This window comes from Hippopotamus amphibius, chromosome 9 (genome assembly GCF_030028045.1).
Source record: "Hippopotamus amphibius kiboko isolate mHipAmp2 chromosome 9, mHipAmp2.hap2, whole genome shotgun sequence".
Classification (NCBI taxonomy): Eukaryota; Metazoa; Chordata; class Mammalia; order Artiodactyla; family Hippopotamidae; genus Hippopotamus; species Hippopotamus amphibius.
In genome coordinates this window covers 70,924,021-70,947,857 of record NC_080194.1, presented here as the reverse complement: position 1 = coordinate 70,947,857, position 23,837 = coordinate 70,924,021, and the positions used below count along the sequence as shown (strand labels likewise).

Below are 23,837 nucleotides of genomic sequence, written 5' to 3'. Positions count from 1 at the left end.
GTAGAATGAATAATTAAACCTGCTTTGCAACATGAAAAAAAAAAAAAAAAACGCTCCTTGAATTGTACCACCTATTTGAATTATTTACATTTTCATGTGATTCCTTCCATGTTTAATTATAATTACAGTTTAAAAAAAGATTTTCAGTACTGCGTCTGCATCTGAGTATCTCAGGCATAAAAAAAAAAAAAAAAAAAAGAAGTTTTGGAGCAGAATCCAGGAACGATGGTCACTTTCTTTACAGGGGTAGAGTGGCAATAACTTCTCTCGGCCATCAGCTCTGTTTCCTGCTTCTGACCCTTTCCCAGCAAGGTGGAGGGGCCGGGATGTTGAGAAGGTGCTAAAAGCCACACAAGCTCCTCCCGGATCGGCTCCTTTCCCACACCTCCCAGCTCCCAGGACCCTGGCCAAGCAGTGCGAGGGCCGGACACCCAGACAGCGGAGATTTCCTACCTGCCTCCCCCACCACCAACACCAACGCCAAAATTTCCCTTCTGGGTGTGAGGACTGAGAAGAAGCCCCTGAATGATGGGCACTGTTTCCTAAGCAGCGCTCCCCACCCTCATGTTACAGACTCAGAACCTGGGCCCCTAACCCTGCCCAGGACCTCACAGTGGTAAACGGCAGGCAAGAGGAGCTGACAGGGAGCAGGGACGCTGCTTCCCGGTGAAACGCTGCTGCCCACCAGGACGGTTTCGATTACAGGGCTTGAAGGCAGTGCGATCTTTCCTGGATCTGGTCCCTGTTGTCCGTTCCCCAGGTTCCAGGGTGCTGTCAGATGTGGTGCGTGGAGCCCCGGACAGGGAATCAGGACACAGGGGTCTGAGAACCAGCTGGCTTGGCCTCACCACTGTCCCCTTTCGTCCTGTTTCCTCCTCTGTAAGTGAAGGGCTGGGCTGGGGGATGCTGTGTGAAATTCCCCACAGATTAATTTCTCAGATCCAGCGAGCATCCATCAGCCCCCAGTAGGGGGCCTGGCCATGTCCCAAGCAGGGACCCTGTGTGAGGCCTGGTAGCCAAATGGTTACCTCATTTGTCCTCAAGTAACCCTGGGAGGTGGGCTCTCCGGTCCCCACTTTGCAGGAAAATGAGAACACAGAGAGGATGAAGGTAATGAAGCTGTCAAGGTCACCCAACTAGAAAACAGCAACCGGGGTGGGTTTCAGGAGGGGGAGGAAGGACGGGAGCCTCTGGAGCCTGGGGCAGCCTGGCCAGTGAGGTGTCCCGAGGGAGACATGACCGGGGTACCGCAGGGAACATGCTGCAGGCCTGGGCCGAGGAGAGGGAACACCGATCTGAGCACCACAGGCCCGGCCTCAAGTCCAGTCCCTGGTGCTCCTTGGTTGTGTGATGCTTGGAGAAAATCACTGTGTGTCTCTGAGCCTCAGTTTTCCTCATCTTTAAAACAGGGATAACAACCTATGCCCATCTCACAGGCCTGTTGAAAACATCAAATGAGAAAACGGTCTGAAAGCTGCTGTTTACAATTCTCAAAAGTCTGAGTCCCACACTTACTAGTTCTGTGGACCCTTGAGTCTCAGCTTCTCTGCCCGTGAAATTGAGATCCTCAGCCCTGCCTCCCAGGGTTGTTGGGGGTAGTGACCATGTCTGAGGAGTCAGACCTGCCCGGTCCTCCCAGCCACTGTCCACTGTCGTCAGGAATGCACAGGGCAGAGGGCTGCACATGGGTCTGGAATTGTTCTCCATGCTTCCTGAGGGCCATTTCCAGGGAAATGCAGGGTCTCGGCCACACCTGTTCTCAGGCCGCTCTCCCCACCTCGCCCTTCAGCAAACAGAAGGCTCTGGAGGCTGGAAGGCTGGCTTTGTCCTCTCCTCAAGACCTGGGGATTTGTCTCTCTGCTGTGACAGGCCTGGCCCAAAGCCCGCCTCACGCACATTTCTAGAACCTTCCCACCAGCCTCCCTGTGGCAGCAGCCTGGGTCCTGGGAATGAAGGCACTTTCTCCTCCCAGGGCCAGGCTCTGTGTAAATCGGGTGTGGTCCCAGACGTGCCCGGGGTGATGGGATTTCAGCAAAAAGGAGAAAGGCTCCGAGTCCTGGACGTGCCGTGCCAACTGCAGGCCCTGTCCCAGGGCTTCCTTCCTGTGCCAACTGGAAAACGGGGCTGGCACTGGTTCCTCTTGGTGGCAGAGGTGTTACTGAGAGCGGGCTGGGTCTGTTCCCAGTCACTCACCAGTTTACCGAGAGCACATCCGTGTCACCCGAATGGTTTGGGGACTGTTTCCTCATAAAATGTCACACCCACCCGAGGGGAGAGGACACCGGGACTCTGAGTGAGGAGAGACGGAAGGAGGGACGGGAAAGGGGGAGTCAGGCAGGGGTTCTCGGCCTGGTTGTCCACTAGACCTGGGGACCCACGGCGACCCCCCCCACACTCACCTGGGCCCCCCCAGGCCAGTGGAATCTGAGCCTCCAAGGCTGGGCCTGGGCACTGGCATTTTTCAACAGCCACACGGAACCTAAGAAGTGCTCTATTTACACTTACTACTCACAGGTAGGTCACTGTGCGAGCATTTGTCACGGGCTGGGTTTGGACCGGGTCCCTCTGACCCCAGACCCCATACGACACAGCCTGCCAGAGCCCCACCCAGAAATCCAGGTTCTGCACCCTCCCCACGCCTCCACTGCAAACTACTCCCATGTAACAGCCTCCCCCGCCCCCACCATGTTCCACAGCCTCCTGTGATTTCTTTTTCCCACTTGGCATTTTGTTTTGATGTTCAGGGCACAAAGGGCCAATAGCTTCCCCCAAGCTATTTCTCTCGAAAGTAATGAAATAGCTAAGCACTTTGGGAGCCATTTAAAATGCATTGTTTTGCTGGGGGGCCCAGTGAGGGGAAACCCGTCTTTTTTTGTCTCCCAAGTCCTAGTGCAAAACATAGCAGGCTTCCCATCAGGGCTTTTGTTTTTTTGTTTTCCGGAGTCTTGCTAAGTCATGAGCCCGGAAGACCTTCCCCGTGGACTGTGCCCCGTGCAGCAGGACAGGAGATGGACAAACTGCGGACCATACAGGCCAGCAGGAGCACAGGCTTGGGGCTTCCAGAGGCCAGGTTCACACTAGGGCTCCACCCCTTCCCTGCTGTGCGACCTTGGTGAGGCCCTGAACCTGGGCATCCTCCTCTGGAAAACAGCACCACCAGCACCATCCCACCTGCAGACATTCACCACGATTGGCGAGAGGATGACAGCAAAGGTGGCACATTGTTTACTCAATAAAAAAATAGTAGTTGTTATTATTAAACACTGGAGGTGATTACTGTTTGACTGTTGCCCTAATCTTTGGCTTCTGCAAGGCCAGGCCCTACAATTAGACCTGTGATGTGTACAGGAACCACTGGGCAGTAAGGACCACACTGAGTATTCTAGGAAATTCTTCTCTCTGGATGGCCTGGCCTCCAACACACCACTGAGGATCAGTAAAATGTGCTGATGCCCAGGCCCTGCCATCAGAAGTTCTGGCTCCGCTGGCCTGGGGTTGGTGCAGGCAGGGGTGTTTGCTAAGCTCCCCAGGGAATTCCAGGAACAGCTGGGCTGAGGATCTCCGCTTAATTCTTCCCTTCACTCTTCCCTTCTCAGTCTTGGTCTCCTCCCCGCTCAGATGGGTGATGGCACCAGGGAGACAGTCTCCAGACTGCTCAGAGCAACACAAATGTGCTCTCAGTAAAGCGGGATGAGTAGGTGGGAACTGACCCGACCTGTTTTCAGCCACATCCATGCCTCCCTGTTTTCTAGCTCTGCTTTCATTCATTTAATTGACGAGTACTTACTGAGCGCCTGCTTTGTGCTGGGCACTGAGCAGGGTGCTCAGGAGGCGGTGGGCTACGTGGTGGTACTTCCTGCCCTCCGGGAGCTGCCATTCTGAGGGGCTGGGGGTGGGAACTTGAAGAGTGAGCACAGTGTGTGGGGGCCAAAAGGGGAGAGGGTGGTCAGGATGAGAGTTGAGAGGCAGGCAGGGTCAGATGTTCATGACACAACTATTCATGGAGATGCAGGATAACATGGCTCTGGCAGTCAGGAGCATGGCTGCTGGAGCTGAAGTGCCAGGTTCAAATCCTGACTCAGTCACTTCCAAGCTCTGTGACTTTAAGTTACATACTTAATTTCTCTGTGCCCTGGAGTCCCCGTCTCCGAATTGTAGGTGATGCTAATGCTCCCTACGTCCAAGAGTTTTTGTGAAGGTTCAGTTAGTTAATTCACGCAAACCACTCAGAAGAGTGCCTGGAACACATTAAGTAGTATACAAACATCTGATATCATTATTATTGTGGCATTGGTTCAGCCTCTTCATCTACGAAATAGGAATAACAACATGTCTAACTCAAAACGCTTTTGTGAAGATTAAAGGAGAGAGTCGAGCCGGAATACTGATGACACTACCTGGTAATCATGGCCATTCAAGTTCAGTGTCACCGTTTTCATATTTAATCATTATGTATGCTGGGTAGAGGATATGCCATTTGGAGCCAACTTATAAACAACCAATTCTCCAGAAGTGGGAGGGGCTTTCCCAGGGGAAATGCCTTTCCCTCCAGGAATGCAAGCTCAAGGCTGGACAGGGCCCCCTGCAGGGTGGCTGGATGACGTGCCCTTGCAGGCTAAGAATCTACAATTCTACCTGTCTCTAATCTCTATCAATTTCAGCCCATCTCTAAAAATGTTCGCAAACACATCCTGGAGGCTTTGCCCCCAGACAATAATCCTCCTCTGCCTGTTTTCTTGCCTTGGCAAAGAGACATCAGATCTAGACATCTCCTGCCCCAGGAGCTGACAGTGCTTGTAAAGAGCATGTCGTTCAAGGCTGTAAAGTGGTCCCATCAGGTTGTACACCCACCCCCCAGTCTTCTTTGCCCTCACAGCAGAAGGGACACCAGCGGCCCTGCTGCACCAAAACCAAGGGCCCAGTAAGGCTGGTGGGTAACTTCCCAGGCAGCCACCTCTGAAGACAGGAACTGAGATCCAGCTCAGGACCTGCAGGGTCTCCAGAAGCATCCAGTTGCTCCTCTCCCCCTCTCTCCTTGGGTGCAGATCATTGGCGCCCTCTAAAAATAGCAGTGGTTATTCAGGGAAATACACTGTGCTCTGTCTCTGGGGAAGCCAGCGCAGGCCTCTTTCAGAAATAGCACCCCAATCAGGTGCGGTTCCTAACTCCTTGTCTCTCCCCAGCAGTCCCAGAAAGAATCCTTCAGAAGGGTCCAGAGACAGCACAGCAGCTGCAGACGCTGGGGAGAGCCAGAGCAGGGGGTCTCACCCAGGTTGTCTCCTTCCAAATCCCTTGCTCCAGCTGTTTCCACTTAAAAAATCCATTTTCCTGTGATGTAGAAAGTATTATATGTATTCCAGGTATTATGGAAAACACTGAAAGGTAATCTCACTATCCAGAAATAATCACTGATCTTATTCTGTTCTTCTTCTCTCTTCCCTTCTCTAACACACACACACACACACACACACACACACACACACACACACGGGCATAAACTCACACACAGAGATTTATTTATAGAATTGGGAGAGTGCATTTTACATCTTTTTTGCACTATCACATCGAAGGTATTTTCCTTTGTCACTAAGCGTTCTTCTCCAACGTGATTTTTTAACTTGAGTATACTATAGAGGGTAAGCACACACGGCCAGCTTCAGAAAGATCGAGGTTCAAGTCCCGACTCTGTTTTTGTGGCTTACAGGTTTTGTGGCCACGGGCAGCTACCTAAATTCTGTAAGCCTCAGTTTTCACATTTATGAAATGGGGCCAATAATAGTACCCGCGTCAGGATTGTTAGGCAGGTAAATTGCGGTACTTTCCTCAAAACTGCTCAGTAAATGCTTGTAATGATAATATCACCACCACCAAGCTCTACTGAACTGTCATTGAATTAATGATTCCCCTGTTGATAGATATTTAGGTTGTTTCTAAAGCCCATGTTCTCCCACACTCCTCCCCTCTTTGGGAAGTTCTGGAATTCATGGAGGGGGCTGTGATCGTGGTGTCCTGGTTGGAAACTTTGCACATGAGTAACAGATTAGCTGGTGGAGGATGGGGGAGGGGCAAGCTGGCACAGGTTTACACACGTGATCTCCCAAGGAGGCCCGGGTCTCGCCAAAGCTCTGGAATGATGTGGCAGCGCCAGCTCCGTCTGCAGACTCCCTTCCCTGGTGTGAGTCAGGGCCTCATGCCTCCAGCCTAAAGTGGTGCCTGGACAATGGGCTTCCTCCTCTGATTCTTAGCCAGATTCCATCCTGATCACCTTTCTCCTCTATATCCAATTCCCTAGGAAGTTGAAATATCTTTTTTCCCCTCTTAGGTCCTTTCATTGTGCCTAGAAGTATTACAAGCTGGGCCCTGGTGAAGAAAACAAGGCTCAGAGAGGTTAGGTGACTTCTCTGTGGCCACACAGCTAATCATGAATCAAGCTTCATTTAGAAGTTTGTTATGGGCTGAACTGTGTCCTCTCCCAACTCATATGTTGACGCTTTAACCCCTAGCCCCTCAGAATGTGACTGTGCTTAGAGATAGGGCCTTTCAAGAGGTAATTAAGGTAAAATGAGGTCATGTGGGTGGACCCTAATCCAATATGACTGGAATAAGAAGAGATTAGGACAAGAAAAACATAGGGACAATGAAATGAGGACACAGTGAGAAGACTGCCATCAGTAAGGCAAGGCGAGAGGCCTCAGGAGAAACCAAATCTGCTGGCAGATTGATTTTGGACTTTTAGTCTCCACAGTTGTGAAAAAAATAAATTTCTGTTGTTTAAAACACCCAGTCTGTGGTATTTTGTTATAGCAGTCCTATAATTAATACAAAGCTTAAAAACAAAAACAAAACTCTTAACAGTTTATAAGGTCCCAAAGTAATTTCATATTTTTTGATTGTTTTGATTTTTACAGTAATCTTGGGAGGTAGAATGTTTTAATCCCTGTATAGTTGCAGGGGATCAGTGAAGTTTTGTCTGTAAAGTGCTTGGCCCAGTGCCTGGCAAGAGGAGGTAACTGTGATTATTCTCACCTTCAAGTATTAGTATTTGCCTTGGATTCTAAGACTTATTAAGAGTGGTGGAAGCCACAGAGGGGCCATCTAATAAAGATCTGCCCAAGGGTTGGAAGCGTGACCTCAGGAGCGAGAGCTCTCATCACAGGACATAGGAGAACAGAAGTAGGACGGCCGCCAGGTACCACACTGCAGAGCAGTGGTCCTCCCTGTGATGCTAGAGTAGAGCAGCAGCACCCGGGAGCCTATGGGAAATGCAAATTCTGGTGCTTTACCCTAGACCTACTGAATTAGAAACTGGGGATGAGGCTCCGCAATCTATTTTTGCAAGCCCTCCAGGTGATTCTGGGGCACCGTGAAATCTGAGAACTAGTGGGCTAGAGGAGACTTAGGAATGGACAGGCACACTGGAAAGGACAAGATGACCTTTAACAGACCCTCAGAGCCAGAGACACTGAGATTCAGGAGGACACTGACCTCCTCTCCTCCTCACCCCTTTTATTTCAGAGGCCATGGCCACACAACTTCAGCTGAAACAGCTGGGGTTGACTTGTGTTCTGTAGTATCAGCTGACTCCCCATCCTTGAAGTTGGGAGAGATCTGGCCAGACTCCCATTGCAGTCCCTCCAGGACATGCCACAGGTGCCACATCAGTGCTGGAAATGGCCTTGGAGATTTAGCACCTTAGCAAATCTGGCCCAGAGAGGGTAAGGGTCACCCAAGGTCACACACCAGAGAATGCAGTCTAGGCCTTTTAGGCTTACTCCTCATCACTGTGTGGCCATGCTTGGTGTCCTTGAGGAATGTGGGCATTCGGCAAAAAAACCACTGGGGGAAACTTCTATTTTCATCTCACCTCTCTCTGGCTCAGCTGGCACATGGATGCCTTTCAATTCCAAGCTGATCATTCTTGATAGGATGTTTCCAAGTCAAGGCAGGGCAGGAGAGGACAAAGCTGTTGCTCCAGGCACAAGCACAGCCTCTGAATTTTGTGCCTGTCAATGTAGTTACTGTTCACATTGGAGGATTATACTGCCTTGGAAATACTTCTTCCCTGGGGCATTATAAGTGACTCATACTCTGGTTGCCTCAACACAGAGCCACTCTGGAGAGACACTTGTCAGACCAGGTTTAATCAGTCATGGTAGGAAGTATGCTCAAAGGCCAGGCCCTATTATGCCCCACATAGCTTTCTGACTTTATGGAAAAAGTCCATACTGCAGAGGAAGAAGCTTTCCTTCTAACTGGTGCAGCAGAGCCCATGACTAGGGCTGAAGGGCATGAATAACTCCAGAAGTAGAACATCAGACAACACAGGGAATGCTATCTTGGCTGGAAGATAGCTGGGAATTTTGGGCTTGGCCACTTGCTATTCTATAATCTTCTGTGTGGGGCGCCAAATTGTCATATCTAATAGCAATATTGATGCTGGTGGTCCAGGGACCACACTTTGAGAACCTGTCTGGCCTTCTTCATGGGGTTCTAGTGCTGGCTTCTTCAGAAGACCTGTATGCCAGTACCGTTCTGCCACCTGCATGGTGTGTAGGAGCCTTGAACTATCATCTATGAGCCTCAGGTTTCCTATCTGTAAAATAGGAATAACAACTACTGTCTGCAGCTCAGAGTTCTAGAAACTGTAAAGACTATTCAAATGTAAGGGGAAGCAAACATTTTGGGGGGTGCCTACCGTGACTCAGAAGTTCTGCTATATGTCAGGATACTGACATGAATAAACCAGAATTCCTGCCCTTAGAGAACCCAGTTGTGGATGGGAAAGACGGATAAATGAACCCCTGATATAGTGGATGCAGTAGCAGAGATCACAGTAAGCTGTAGAAGCATGGAGAAGAGATGGGTAAATGGCTTAAGTTGGAATTTATCCTCAGGGCCAAAGTAAGCATTTATAGGGGTTTATAGTGGAAAGTGACTGATCTTGTTTGTTTTATGGGGAGATCATTGTGGGGTGGAGCACGGATCATCCACTGGGAGGGGCAAGGCTAGAAGCAGAGAGGCAGGAAGACAGTGAGGAGGCTGCTGCAGTGATGCAGGAGTGAGATGATGGAGAGAAGTGGATGCATTTGAGAGATTAGATGTGCAGGACAAAAAAGGCGGCAGAATCAAAAGAGTGCCCAGGTTTCTGGCTCACTGACTAAGGTGGGGAGGGCTGGGCAAGTTGGTTAGGATGGAGATGATAAGCCTCTGCCTCCTGGATGTGTCACTGCTATGAACAGACACCCTGTCCTGTGAGCCACTGCCACTCTGACTGCCAGGTCTTCCCCACTGTGAAGAACTTTCCCCCTGCCCTCCCTCCCCATGCCCTGGCATTACTGAGCTCTGCTGTTCTCTGCTGCTCTGACCCACAGCTGTGTCCTTCCCATCCGTGGAGTCATCACCAAAATGAACAACAGTAGCAATCAGCAGGCAATCATCTTTTTTTTTTTTCTTATACAATGTCTGGGTGTGCAGATAATGTTTGTGATTGTTGCAAAAATGATGGAATGAAAATTGGGGCTCCTGCCAAAAAATAGAAAAAACTATTTAAATAAACTCAAGTGGTTCAGACTCAACTTGAGGCTTCTTAAACGGGGGCCTGCTAAGTTCTCTGCCCTTCTACCCTGCCTGGGGTGGGGAGTTGCCTTGTGAGACCCTGCCAGGGTGGGACAGCACACAGTGGTGGCCCCTGGAGGCTCTGGGAATCACCGTTACAGGGGAACTGTTCTGGCATCTGCTCTGAGCTCTGGATATTAATGGTGGCAGCTCCCTGGGCTTTTCACTCACAGCTTAGCTGCCAGTCAATGGAGAATAGGTGCTCACAAAGGTCCTAGGTGGCTTTAAGAGCATCCCAGGCAGAAAGTGGACTAGAGGAGACCCATAATGATAAGTTATCTCTATTAGTTTGTTCCAAGGAGAGTTGGCTGCACCCCGACTGTGCTAAGGGTTTTTACAAGCCTATTGTTTTATTTAATCCATTTTCACAACTGTCCTGAAAAGGGGGTATCATTAATCCCATTTTACAGAGGAAGAAAATGGAGGGAAAGTTAATGATGGTCTCACAGTTAGTAAACAGCAAAACTGGGATTCCAGATCAGGTTACTTGATTCAAAGCCCATGACTGAGATATAATCAGAAAGATAAATAATAACAAGTGTTGGCGAGGGTGTGGAGAAATCGGGACTCTCATACATTGCTGGTGGGAACACAAAATGCTACAGGCACTTGAAAACAGTCTGGCAGTTCCTCAGATGGTTAAACATGCATTTACCATGTGCTCCAATAATTCCTTACCTAGGTATATGCCCAAGAGAAATGAAAACATATATCCACAAAGAAATTTGTATATGAATGTTCATAGCAGCATTATTCATAACAGTAAAAAAGTAAAAGCAGCCCAGATGTCTATCAACTGATGAATCGATAAATAAAATGTGGTATATCCATACAATGGCATTCATTTAGCAATAAAAAGAAATGAAGTACTATACATTCTACAACCTTAAAACTATTATGCTAAGTGCGAGAAGCCTATTACAAAAGAGCACATACTGTGTGATTACATTTACATGAAATGTTTAGAACAGGAAAACTCATAGAGACAGAAAGGAGAGTAACGGTTGCCTAGGGCTGGGGGGTTAGGGAGAAATCCAGAGTGACCGTAATGGATACGGGTATTTTGGAGAAGGAGGTGATAAAAATGTTCTAAAACTGATTGTGGTGATGGTTGCACAGCTTTGTGAATATACGGAACATTACTGAATCACATACTTTAAATGGGTGAATTATATCTCAACAAAGATATTATTTTTTAAAGCCCATGATTAAATACTTAACAAGAGAAAGAAAATCATGATCCTTCCAAGTAAGAGCATCTAGAATTATTATTATTTTTCATTCATTCAACAGACCTTAAGCCCCTGTTATGAGTTTGGCACATATATCTGGGAACTTGTGACTAGGAGCTCCTAGTCTGGGTGGAAGAGATAGGATGTGGGCACAGACACTCATGAGTCACAGGAGAAGCAGCCAAGGGAACTGAAACAGGAGGATACTATTTCACATCCAGTGGGTTGGCAACATTTAAAAAGTCTGACATTACCACGTTGGCAAAGATGCCGAGCCCCAGATATTCTGATACACTGCCTGAGGGAGAATAAATAGGCATAATTTGGAAAGAGGCTGGGCAGTAGAACTAAAGATACACATGCCCTATGACCCAGCAACCCAGGCGGAACTAAGGATGCATGACCAGCACATCCCAAGTGCCCCTAGGGCAGTGGTTCCCCAACCTTTTTGGCACCAGGGACCGGTTTCGTGGAAGACAATTTTTCCACGGACTGGGGGGCGGGGTTGGGGTGGGTATGGTTCAGGCGGTAATGCGAGCGTTGGAGAGCAATGGGGAGCGGCAGACAAGCTTCACTCGCTCGCCCATTGCTTACCTTCTGCTGTGCAGCCCGGTTCCTAACAGGCCATGGACCTCTGCCAGTCCATAGCCCAGGGATCGGGGATCCCTGCCCCAGGGTATTACTTGAGTAAACTCTTGTACAAGGCACAAGGGAACGTGAACAAGGTCCATGACAGTGCAGTTTACACCAGAAAACGAGAGATAACCAAGTCCATCGATGAGAGAAAGAGTAAACTCTGCTATACTCGCACAGTAGATTATACACAGTAGGTAAATTCCAACAAAATACAATGTATATGAAGTTCAAAAACATACCAAACAATACTATGTTACTTATGCACAGGTACATATGTAGTAAAAGTCTAAAAACAGGTGTGGGAATGATCAACACCAAATTCTGGATACTGGCTGCTTCTTAGGGAGGAAAGGAATCAGATCGGGAAGCACAGGGGTCTTCAATTATATCTATATTTCTTTTTAGAACTGACTTGCAGTATCTTTTATTTTTTAAGTGAAATTTTTTATTAAGATAATGGTAGATTCACACACAGTTGTAAGAACAGTACAGAGATCCTTTTTGTATATTTTGCCCAGTTTCCACAATGGTAACGTCTTGCAAAGGCTAAATATGCTATCACAACCGGCAGACTGGTATTAACATAACTCACCAACCCTACTCAGATTTCCCCAGTGTTACTTGTATCCCTGCACGCGTGTATCAAATGCTACCCGATTTTACCCCATCGAGGTGTGTGTATTAACCATCACAGGCAAGACTGCAAGGATCTCTGTGTCGTCCTTCTGTAAGCCCACCCACTTCCCTCTGACCCCTAGCCCTCTCCCTAAACCCTGTCAACCACTAACCTGACCTCCACTTTTAAATTTCTGTCATTTTGAAATGTTACATCAATAGAATCATACAGTATGTAATGATTTGGGATTGGCTTTAATTTTTTGCACAGCACAATTCCCCAGAGGCCTATCCAACTTGTTGCAGGTATCCATGGTTCACTCCTTTCCACGACTTGTTTCCCCGTTCACTCTGTGAAGGACGTCTGGACTCATTTCACTGTTTGGCTGTTACAATACCTATAATGTTTTAGTCCTTCAATTGGGTGGTATTTGGATTTTCACTATACTATTTATTCTACTTCTTGATGCAAAGGAGGTTCATACTTGAAATAAAGGAAGGAGGGAAGGAAGAAGGAGATACGACTAATGCTTGTCCAGCCTTGTGCGGAAGAGAGGGTGGCCCAGAGTGCAGGGCTCAGAGTGACAACTGAGGACTGGCGTTCAGGAAGTGGGACCTGGGCACCCACCTGCTGTGAGATCCTAAGCCTCATATGGGTGCAAGTCCTTCAGCCTCTGGGGCAAGTGTCTAGAAGAATCCCTTCCCCAGCCTAGGTGTGTGGGTGGGCTGCCTCCAAGTGGGAAAATCACAAAGAGAGCAGAAGAAACGGGGGTAGCACTCAAGGGAGACAGAATGAAGTCTGGCGTCTCCTGAGGCCCTTGAGAAAACTCCAGAATTGCAGCAAAGTGGCTGTTTGAACAGTGCTAGAATAGAGAAAGCCAGTTGGAAGGAAACAGAAAATGCTGGGAACTTTCTTTTAACCTGAGGTTAAAGCTCTTTGGGGATTTTCTTTCCAGTGGGTGGATAATGAGGCCGTGATCCTGTTACTGCCAGGTGCAGGGAGACAGGTGTAGCCCTGGCTTCCTGTGTGCCGCCTACACCCCTGCCCAGGTAGCTTTAACCCGCTTTGCCTAAATCCCTGCAAACATCAATTATGACTCTCTTGGTCCTGGGCAGAGCGTGGGGCACTGACAGATTCGTGCTACGAACATCCCCTTGGAGGCTGCCTGGTGCCCAGGCATTCTGCCCTCAGGAGGCCCCCAGACACCTAGAAATGCCCCGTGTGGCCCAGGGAGCTAGAGCCAACGTGCTGAGAAGCCACAGGGCTTTGTGATGACCCACCCTGGCAGGGAGGCAGGAGCGAGGCACGGGCCGAGGTCAGCGCGGGTTGCCACAGAGCTCACCTTCCAGGCAGCCTTAGGAGAATGAGGAAGGTTCTGACAGGTTCGAAGCATGCAAAGGGCTCCCCACTCCAAAGGAAGAGCATGCGCCAAGGCCCAGGGGCTGCGAAGTACTACAGCTATGTACTACCACAGCTGCTAATAATATCACAGCTCACACTGATCGAAAATGCCATGGGCTGTGCCCACAGCTTTATGTGAAATATTTCCCTTGGTCCTAACAACAACCACTGCAACAAATTACTGTCCTGTCAATTTTCACGCGAAGTTATAGAAGCACAGGGTGGTTAAGAAACCTGCTCCTGGTGACACGCCTTGGAAGGAGGAGAGTCCGAACTTGAGCCCAGAGCCTGAGCTCTTTGCTACTGCTGCTAAACTCTTCTGAGAAAAGGGATACTACAGGGCCTGCTATGATGCAATGAGAAGTTTGGGCTTCCTCTGGAGGTGAGGGGAAGCCACAGAAAATCACTACGAAGAGAGGGCCACAAACAGACCTCTGTTTTGGGGATGCTATCCTGGAGGCTGCCCTGAGCTCCCTCCTCAACATCCCTGAAGGCCCAGTTCCTTGGTTTTACTGCTTTTCTTCTGAGCCGCTTCCCTATTTTGCATGGTAATATTTCAGCACGCTAATATTAGGCTTGTTTTGGAGAACAAGGCAACACCTCTTTCCATAACTGCAGGCACCCAGTGAGGTTGCTAAATCAGCACAAGAAGCAACCTCTCTCCAGAGTGTTCCAGACTCACTAAACTCCACGTCACCCATCGCTGCTCCATCTCCCCACTCTAAGCTGCCAGTGGGCATGGCTGGATCAGAACCCACTCCACGGCCTCCAAGACAAGACACAGTGTGATGAAGTCGCTTGGCCCATATTTCTCCAAACCTGGATGCTGTCCTCCTTGAGGCTCCTCATATTTTACCCACTGCTCTGGGCCCAGTAGCTGTCCAGGGCCTCTCTCCCATCTCTGAGACAGCCCCACACAAAGGAGGGGAAGGACACGGCCTTTGTAGTCAGCGGGTTCCAAGTTCAAGCCCTGGTGCTGGCACTTACCACCTGTGTGAGTGGGAGAACGTTCCCCACTCCTGAGGCCTAGGTTGGGAGAAGGCTGGGTGAGAAGGTGTCAAAGGTCCTCCGGCCCTGCAACTCCACCTGGAGAACCCACAGTGCCCAGGGCTGAACCTGGAGCCCGCTGGCTGAGACAGCAGCAGCACATCCCCCATCCCTGCAATGGTTGCTGTGAAGAAGAACCAGAGGACATGCAGGAAAATACTGGCCAACAGCGACGTACTTTACAGAGCGGGAGGTAATTATTTTATAACCTAGTTTATCTCCAGTGCCTCCTGATTCCCTGTCTTTCCTGTGTGTGTGTGCGTTTCCTTTGGTGGCAGGGAGAGGAGTGAAAAGAGGGGAGTCCGTCGGGGCTGGAGGAGGCGGGGGAGCTGCAGAGAATTTCTCCAGACTGTGTTTGGGTTTGCTAGGCCCATGTCCTGACATGTTCTGAGCAGAGATAATGAACTTGCTCAGACACTGTTCATCACTGCAGAAGACAGCACTTGTGGGGAAACAGAGCAGGCGTCAGAAAGAAGGCCCCCCGAGCACAGCCGTGCTCCCTGCTCGCAGGCTTGGTCTACGTGTCAGTGATATGGAGGCGGCCGTGTTCCGGTCTTGCCTGACTCAGACAGGCCTAGACAGGCATCGGGGCTGCAGAGGTGCTGGGAGGACCGCAGGAGAAGGGGACCAGCCAGGCCCACTGCTGCAAAGCAAGGCTCTCTTCCTTCCTCGTGCCAGGCACTGGGATTCAGAATTGCACCAGCCTGTGGCCTCACCCTCAGGAAGATCCAGAGACAGCAGAGTGGACTGAGCCCAGGGTTGCACGTCAAGCAGGGTGAGCTGCTGCTTGCCCTGGCTCTGCAATCTAGTCATCTGGGGCAATGTCCTAACATCTCTCCGCCTCAGTTTCCTCACCTATCAAAGGGGGATGATGAAAATGGTCGCTGAGTGGCTGCGAGGGGTAAGCGCGATAAAGCAGTAAAACACACAACACATCATTGACTAGTGTGAGGTTAGTTACAATTATTAGGGGAAGGGGAGAAAGTTAATGACTCGTTCAACACGTATGAAAGGAGAGCCTGTTCTGTGCCAGGCATTATTCAGGTAACTCCAGTCTCCGCAGGCCCTCACTGGGGCGCTGGTGAGGATGCGGACCGAGTCTCAGGATAACAAAGAAGGGCCATCCGAGCCTCCTCTCCTGACTCTTCCTGCTACCCTTCCTCCCTCCCTCCTTCCATGGAATACGCGCTTCCACTCACACCCCACCTGGCTGCCCCTGAGTCAACAGTTTCTTCCCTAAATGGTGGTACAGAGGCCAGGAGCTTGAGTTGAGGCCCCCACCCCCTCACCATTAACTAGTGACCCCTGGGAAAATCCTAAACTCTCTCCCTTAAAAGACAATCACTCAAAAGCTGTAACTCCGCCTGGATGTCGCAGCTTCCCTGACAGTAATTGCTCCATAGAGGTTGAATATGAATTGTGTCTCTGAAGGAAGAACCAGGAAATGTTGTCTTTGGTAACTCACAAGGATCACCCGATCCCTCTCTTGGATCATTCCAAGAGCTCCTGGGACATCACACATTCCCGTGGTCCCAGAGGAGATTCTCCTATGCAGGCTGTTCATCGTCCGCAGTTAAAACAACTTCTGCAACACGTCTCCAGCTCTGGGCCCTCTCTTGAACATGTATGTGTCAGGATGGGTAGGGACAGGGAACTCACGCCTAATAATATTTACTGAGTACCTGCTAAGTGCCAGGAAATTTTTGTGTATGATTTCATTGAATCGTTAGAACAATCGTATGAGGGGAGGTCTTCTTATCCCATTTAGCAGATAAGGAAACTGAGGCACAGACAGAGCTATTCATTTGTCCAAGATTATACAGGTTGTGAGGGAGGTGGCTTTGAACAGGTGTATCTGGCTCCAGTGCTCCTGTTCATTCTGTCACACCAGCGGTTCTCAGTCTTTTTGTTTCATTATAACCCTTCCCACCACCTTCCCCCCAGCCCCCACCCTTGCTGCTTAAGGAGACATTATAGACTTTTTCCCCCAAACTCCCCTACTTCCTATGAAATTGTAATACTGCACATATACTGTATATCTGTTTACATTGGGCTCTTCGGAGGACCACAAGCCATTGTAATAACTAAGATTTTTTTTTCACCCTTAACCCCCAAGAACAAATCTCACCCTCTTGGTGATAAGAGTGCCCCCACAGAGGATGTGTAAATTACACCACCGGTTCTCAAAGTGTTGGCCCTGGTGTGGATGAGAGCAATGTCTACCCCACAAACCCAAATAGGAAAGGAAAATCAGCTGGACCATCGCTTCTCAAGTGGAGCGTTCATGTTTTCTTTTGAGGGACTGCAGAGTCATGGTCTTTTGTTTCTAGACTTGCTATCTGTTCCTCATACTTTAGACTCACTTGCCAATTCCTAGGAGAAGCCTGCCTAGACATCCCTACCTGAGGCTGGGTTATCGCCCTTCCGCCTCCAGTTTCCTTCTGCCAAAGTAGTGATCAGACAACAGTCATTGTCAACGTACGTGTCCTCATACACAGGAGGAAGGACTGTGGCTTACCCACCTCTGCATCCCAAGGTCTAACAAGGGCACAGCATGCAGCAGGTGCTCAGTAAAAGCTTATGGAGTGAATGAACCGACGGGCAAGTGAACGTGAGATGCTCATGCTGCCTCTGCTGCACGTGGCTAAAGCGTGAGCACGCTGGGGATGGCTGGATCACAGCAATAACACGCAGGCCTGCCTTCAGAAGGTAGTGCCTTCTGGCACCTATCACAAAACCAGAGTTTTCATTTGACCACATCTACAGGTAATGTTCTTGGTTAAGGACCCTGTGGGGCTGAGACGAGCACAGGGTGAGATCTCAGAAGAGTGATGATGACCCTGAGAGAGGGACTTGGCCTGTGGGTATGGAAACTTCCCCCTGGCTCTCTTGGCATACTTCGTGGACTCTGGAGCGAAAAAAACCCCAATAAACTGCCAACCTGTAATAACCAGGGAAACCCTAGCTGATGAAGCCCCATGTTCACACCAAAGAAAGACAGTGGTGACCACTTTCAGCTTCTATTTTCAGCAATATGGCTACTTATTCACCCTAAGGAATTCTCCTAATGCAGGACATACAAACAATTTAAAAATATATATACAGAGCTGACCTATCAAGAAAGAGAAGGAAATCCTTAGAGGTCAAGATGACCACAGGATACCATGAATCCCTACAGGTTCCCAAGCACTGAGTGGGGGACAGTCCTGAGGGGTATCTGCCAGGCCCTAGTGGTCTGGGGATTTTAGTTTTAAAGGGCCAAGGAAAATAGCAAAGTCAAAGTCCTTCAAAAGGTAGAAGTCAGACTGAGACCTCACTTAAGTTAGGATTTCAAAAGGGGATACTTATGCCTTAATGAACAGGTCAATCAGAAAAAGATTAAATCCCACTCCACATAAAGAGACAGTGAGGAAACTTGGTCCTTGGGCTGGGTGAAAGGAAAGGAAAATTTTTTAAAGTCTCCTCTGAAAATTTCCAGTCACAAAGTGGTCCTCACATGGGTCTGGCACTTGACTACACATTACCTTGTGGCCGGAAAAGAACCCTAAGTCCAAGCTGAGCATTGAATTTAAAGTGACCCCAAGCTGGTGGTTCCTCCAGGCACCTGGCAGAAGCAAATGCAAATCCTTTCTGGGCCAATGAATTTTCAACTCAGCCTTCAAAGAAGCCCCACAAAATTTTAACCACCATGAACCCATGATTTGAAAATTCACAGAACATGGGAGGAAATGAGCCACCATGAGCAAGAGACAGCAGAAATAATGAACAAAAGAATCAGACCTATGAATTCTACAGGTGCTAAAATGATCAGATTCAGAAAAGAAATGTGTACAATATTTAAAGAAACATATATGGGTAGTCAAAGCATAAACAAAGAACAGACTCTCAAAAAAGATAAAACAGTTTGAAAGATAACTAAAACTTCTAGAAATGAGACTGACATACGGGCTTCTTGAGGCTGTTCTAAATATGGTTGGTGTGTAGTATCAGAATGAACCCTGGCATTGGAATCAGAAAACTAAAATGCTGTGTGTCTGGGGCCAATCACTTTCTGTCTCTGGGCCTCAGTGTCCACATCTGCAAATGAACGGGTGGAACTAGATCACCTCATAAGTCCAGCTTTGTCAACTCATGTTCTATGATACAACAGTTCAGCTATGGGGCACCTGTTTTTTGAGTTACTCCTGATTATAAGCATCTTATGAGATTTTTAAATCCTTATAATAGTCCATTGAGATAGGGGCTCTTATTATAACCATTTCCTGTATTAGGAAACTGAAGCAGAGATTAAGTAACTTGCTCAGAGCCCAGAGCTGTAAGCCAGGCTTAGAGTCCATCAATCTGCCTGTAGAGCCTGATCTCTTCCACTATATAGCCTTCTACCATGCTTGACTCCTAACATCTGGAATTCCACCTCTAGGATCCTCTGACCTATCAGAAGTCTCCCACGGCGAGGGGCAGCTCAATGGTTAGCCCAGGCTGTTAACAGCAACCAGAATTCCAGCGCCAGTGGGTGGCAAGAACGTCGTGGAGTTAATTATCAGTAACCAAATGCTATTAAGTAGATCCTATGAGCAAGGCCTGTGCTCATTTTAGACAAGAGGTATTTATGACAGAGCAGCCAACAGTGACAGATGGCTGGGGCTTACCTCCTGAACGCCCACTTTCAGAAAAAAAAGTGTTCATTCTGAAAGCACTTCTCTACTTCTCTGTGCCTTGGTTTCCTCATGGGTAGGTTCGGAGTGGTAGCAGTACCTGATATCCCTGGGTCGTTGCTGTGATGCAGTGAGCTAACACAAGTCAGGCGTGTCGTGAGCACAACGCCAGCGGTGGCTCCTGCTGCCGTTGTTCTGATTAATTTCAACCCAGTGGGAAGAAGTCGGGCTTGGCAACAGATGACCTTGATTCAGTTCCAGCCTCCTTCACTTCCCAGCTGTGTGACTTCAAGTTATTGACCCTCTCTGAGGCTCCATGGCCTCTTCTGTGAATCGGAAATAACAATGCTTACCTCACCCGTAGTTGTGAGGGTTAAATGGACTGTGAAATGCCTCGCGCAGTGGTTGACATATAATAGGTACTCAACAAATGTCTGTTCTCACCCCTGGAGCATTTTCTGCACACTCAGCTTCTCCACCAGGGTTAGAAACCAAAGAAGCAAAGGATTCTGTGCTGCGAGGTGTTGCCAGGCTGTTCTTTCCCCACCTGGGGAGCTTTCTCAAAGCAGTCGGGGGTGGAGGATGTCTAGACACATCCACTTCACAGCAGGTGAGTCAAGGCAACACAGCGATAGAGCCTTATGGCCTCGGAAGAGGGCCTTCAGGCCACGGCCTTAGGTGCTTTGGCTAAACTGGCCACGGGGACGTGCAGCTGAAGATGCCGTTAGCAACAGGAAGAAAGCCCTGCCATTATGGGGATTTGGTCATTGAATCCACCTAGGGGAATGACGCTGACCTTCCCATTTGGAAATAAACCAGGCATTTGGTTTATAAATGGCTCTGCGATCATCCTGCGCACCCAGGACTGCACAGGAGCACCGCCCTGAGGACGGGCGACAGGTAAACAGGGATTACATTAAAGGGGGTGCAGAAGGGCAGGGACATCCACAGCAGTGGCGGCATCACTATGCGAACCCCGACCCCGGCGGGCCTCGGGGAAGGGCAGAACTCCACCCCTAGCTCCTATGGCTGCCTGGTTTTCACTTCCCCAAACGTGGGCGGAGGCTGTCCAGAAATAGCTCTCCCACAGGGATTCCTCTTTTGGGCAAATAGGGAATTCCTGGGTTTCAAGCTCCATCTATGGCACCTTTTGGATTTCATCTTAGGTCACCGGATCCTTCCCCCTCCTCCTAAGACCTATGTGTTCACTGAGCCCAGACACTGATTAAGCAGATGCTGGGTACTGAAAGAGGACAGTAGCATGGTAGAGTGGTGGGCATCCCAGGTGATTGGAGTGAAGATGAAGGTGCAAACTTGGAGAGGGAACAGGAATCTTGGAGGATAAACAGATGGTCTGAGCAGAAAGAGCCTGAAACCAGCACAAGGGTATGGATGGCCATGAAAGCACTGCTCGGACCGCTAAATCTCACAAGTGGAAGCGCAGAGCCCCGCCGGGAACAGACTCAGCACTGTCTCCCCAGCTGGAGGACAGCAGGGTGTCCCCCAAGGACAAGCCAAACAGACCTGGCTTCAAGCCCCAGCTTCACCAGGTACTAGGACTTATGTGTCCCTGAGCAAGATTCTTCTCTTTGTCTCTGTTCACTAGAAAATAGGAATAGTCCCATCTCATAGAGCCCCAAACACCTACGTTTTCATAATGAGAATAAAACATGCAATGTGACCAGCAAGGATACTAAGCCACAGTAAGAGTTCAATTGATGTTCACATATTCTTGTTTCACTGCCATAATTGGCACCATCTGTGACAACACATTCTTAGCCTCATAAGTCTTATTTGCCTTACTCAGTATTTATACAAGAACTAGGGTGTTCCAATTAGGATTATTTCTCCAACCTGACCCTAAGCAAAAGATTGTTCTGTCCCAAACCCTCTGACATCCCAGGTTCCCATCATCAACGGGGATGGATGGTTCTGGAAGGGCCTGACCACTCTCAGTCACTAATAACACTAGTTAATAGTTAACATCTCAATAATGGCCGAGACGTCTATGAAAACTAAGCATTACAAAAGTGGGGATTATTGACTGTCTGCTGTGTGCAGGGGAGCTGCCATGGTAGACTCCAAAAGGGTGGAACAAAGAAGCATAACTGGTGTTCCTGTTCAACATTCCCAAAGCTAAAAACTGTACTTGAAAGATAAGATAGAAATGCATTTCAAAAAGAGCAGGATGTAGCAGTAAACATGCTGGGTCAAACAAACAGTGCCAAGGCCAGGTGGAGTCATGGGAAAAGCAATCGTGGGCTTTAGAAGTAGACTGACCAGGGTCTGAATCCCAGTTCTGTATTTACTAGTAAGGTATCCTGGGGAAGGTGGGGGATGGATGCCTCAGTTTATTCATCTGTAAAATGCAGAAAATGCCACCTGTTGTGATGATTAGATAACATGGTGAAGGTCTGGCACAGGTTGAGTACTCAATTAGCTGTCAGTTTCTTTCCTCCTCCTTTTCCTCATTTCCCCTTGTCTTCTAGATCACTGACATGATTTTATTTGCCAGTGAATTTGAATGAGTAGTGAATGACTTTTACCTACCTGTTGATGACCACAGTCCTCTGCACATGTAAATTTTACACCATCAAATCAACGCTTGTACAAAAACTTTCAGTGGCTTCTCATTTCTTAAACAAGAATAACAGAACATCCCAGCTCCTCTGCCTGGCATCCCAAGCCTTCCACCAGGAGGGCTCAACCTCCCAACACTCTTCCACAGCAATGCTCACTCTAATGGCACCCACCAGGGTGCTGGGTGGATGATTCATTTTGAGCTACTATTTGTATATGGTATGAGGAAGGGATCTAACGTCATGCTTTTGTATGTGGATCTCCAGTTGTCCTAGCACCATTTGCTGAAAAGATGACACAGTGTCTCTGAGCCTCAATCACTTCATCTCCAAAATGAGCTTGAAAAGACCACCCTGCAAGGTATTATGAGCACTCAATGAGAGAGAGAGAAAAAAATTGTGCGATGAGGGGTCTCCAGCACACAGCAGCCAGCCAATGTCTATAACTGAAGAAACAGACAATGAATTAGGAAGTACTACTGAGGTATCAGTCATCCTTACTGCAACTGGACCAGAGCTCTCCTATCCCTCAAGATTTTTCACATCCACAGTGCCATGTGCTTGTCACAAGAGCCTGTGCCAGCCTCAGGATAGTGGTTTGCAAGCCCCCCTTCCCAAGAACCCCTTTTCTGAGTGGCCCTGGTCATCTTTTCTTCTCCCTTTCCCTTATTTTCCTCTCTTACTTTCTACCTTAATTTTGCATTAAACGCTCTTGGTCTTTATTAATTAATCAATTAAAATTTTGCTAGCCCACTCAAACCTTTTTTGGCAAGGTGGTGGGTAGGCATGTATGAATGAATGAGTCAAGCAAAGAAAAGGCCCCTAATTTACATCAGAACAGTGAGGCCCCTGAGCTAAAGTGATGTACAGGCCACCCCACATGGAAGTGTCATAGGCGGGCCTGTGTGATGCTCCCTCCAGCCCAGCGCTCTCTACACGCCCCCACTCCCCCTCCCACCCTGGAGAGAGAGTGAGCCTTTTAAATCACATCTCCCTCCTCCACGGTGTTTGCAACACCTCCCAATTTAGTTTTCTCTCTGCATTTCATTAGTGTCCCATTTGCCTCATCTTCCTGATCTCCGAGGCAGGCGTTAAGCAGAAGGAGATTGAGTTGGCAACAAGGGTTCCTGCTTCCTGACTGCGGGTGAGGGAACTTGCAGAGGAGGAGGGCAGGGCCTCTGGGCTGCAATTCCAGATGGTGCTCTGGTCCACTCAGCTCAGGCCAACAAACAGTAACTGGACCCTGCCTGTGTGCCAGGCACCGGGGGTTTACAGATGAGGATCTGTGCTTGCCCTGGAAACCCCTGGGCTCAAGGTGACATAGGGACAGTGCCTGTGTGATGTGCTGCAGGGCCGTGGCCCTGCAGGGCAGGCAGCATACTTGCTATGTTCCAGGTAGTGTTCCAGGTATAAGAACCCCACTGGGAACAACACAAGGTAACTTCCTGCCTTCATTGAGCTTACATTCCAATGGGGGAAGAACAAAAAACAGACAATTAAATTTAGAGTAATATACAACGCGCCAGGTGGAGATAAATGCTACTTAGAAACATACAAACAGAAGAGGGGCAGAGGAAGACCTGGAGGGTGAGGACTGCCTCCCGTTCTCACCTCTACAGCCACTTTTGCTCACACTGGTGGCCTCCTGCCACTCCCTGAGCGGCAAACACGCTGGTTTGCTGATTCACCCCATCTGTGCTTTGCTCCCTTGGATGGTGACCTGGAGATCTGTTCAGTGCAGTTCCCTCTGCCTGAAGAGTTCTCTCCAAGACTGGAAAAAGGCTTCTCAGCAGAACTGAGCCTTAGGAAGACCTAGATTTCTACCCAGCAAGAGTGTCCAGAAGATAAGAAAAAGTGCTTGGTTCTTAGTAGGTTTTCAATACAAAGCTCATTCCTTGGGTCCTGGCTCCCTTTCTCTGCTTCTATAGCCTTCCTCATGACCCAGACTCCATTTATGATTCTCCCTTTCTCTCTGCCATGTTCTTTCTCTAGTTTGAAACATCCTTCTACTTTTCTACCCCCTCCTCCCCAGGATGTGTTCAGTTTCAGTCATTGT

At 48.8% G+C, this 23,837-nt stretch overlaps 1 protein-coding gene across 1 annotated transcript in view; it reads right to left on the bottom strand.

Annotated features, from left to right (window-relative positions):
* The window catches only part of TENM4 (teneurin transmembrane protein 4), a 732,935-nt gene that overhangs the window by 474,579 nt on the left and 234,519 nt on the right, over positions 1-23,837 (bottom strand).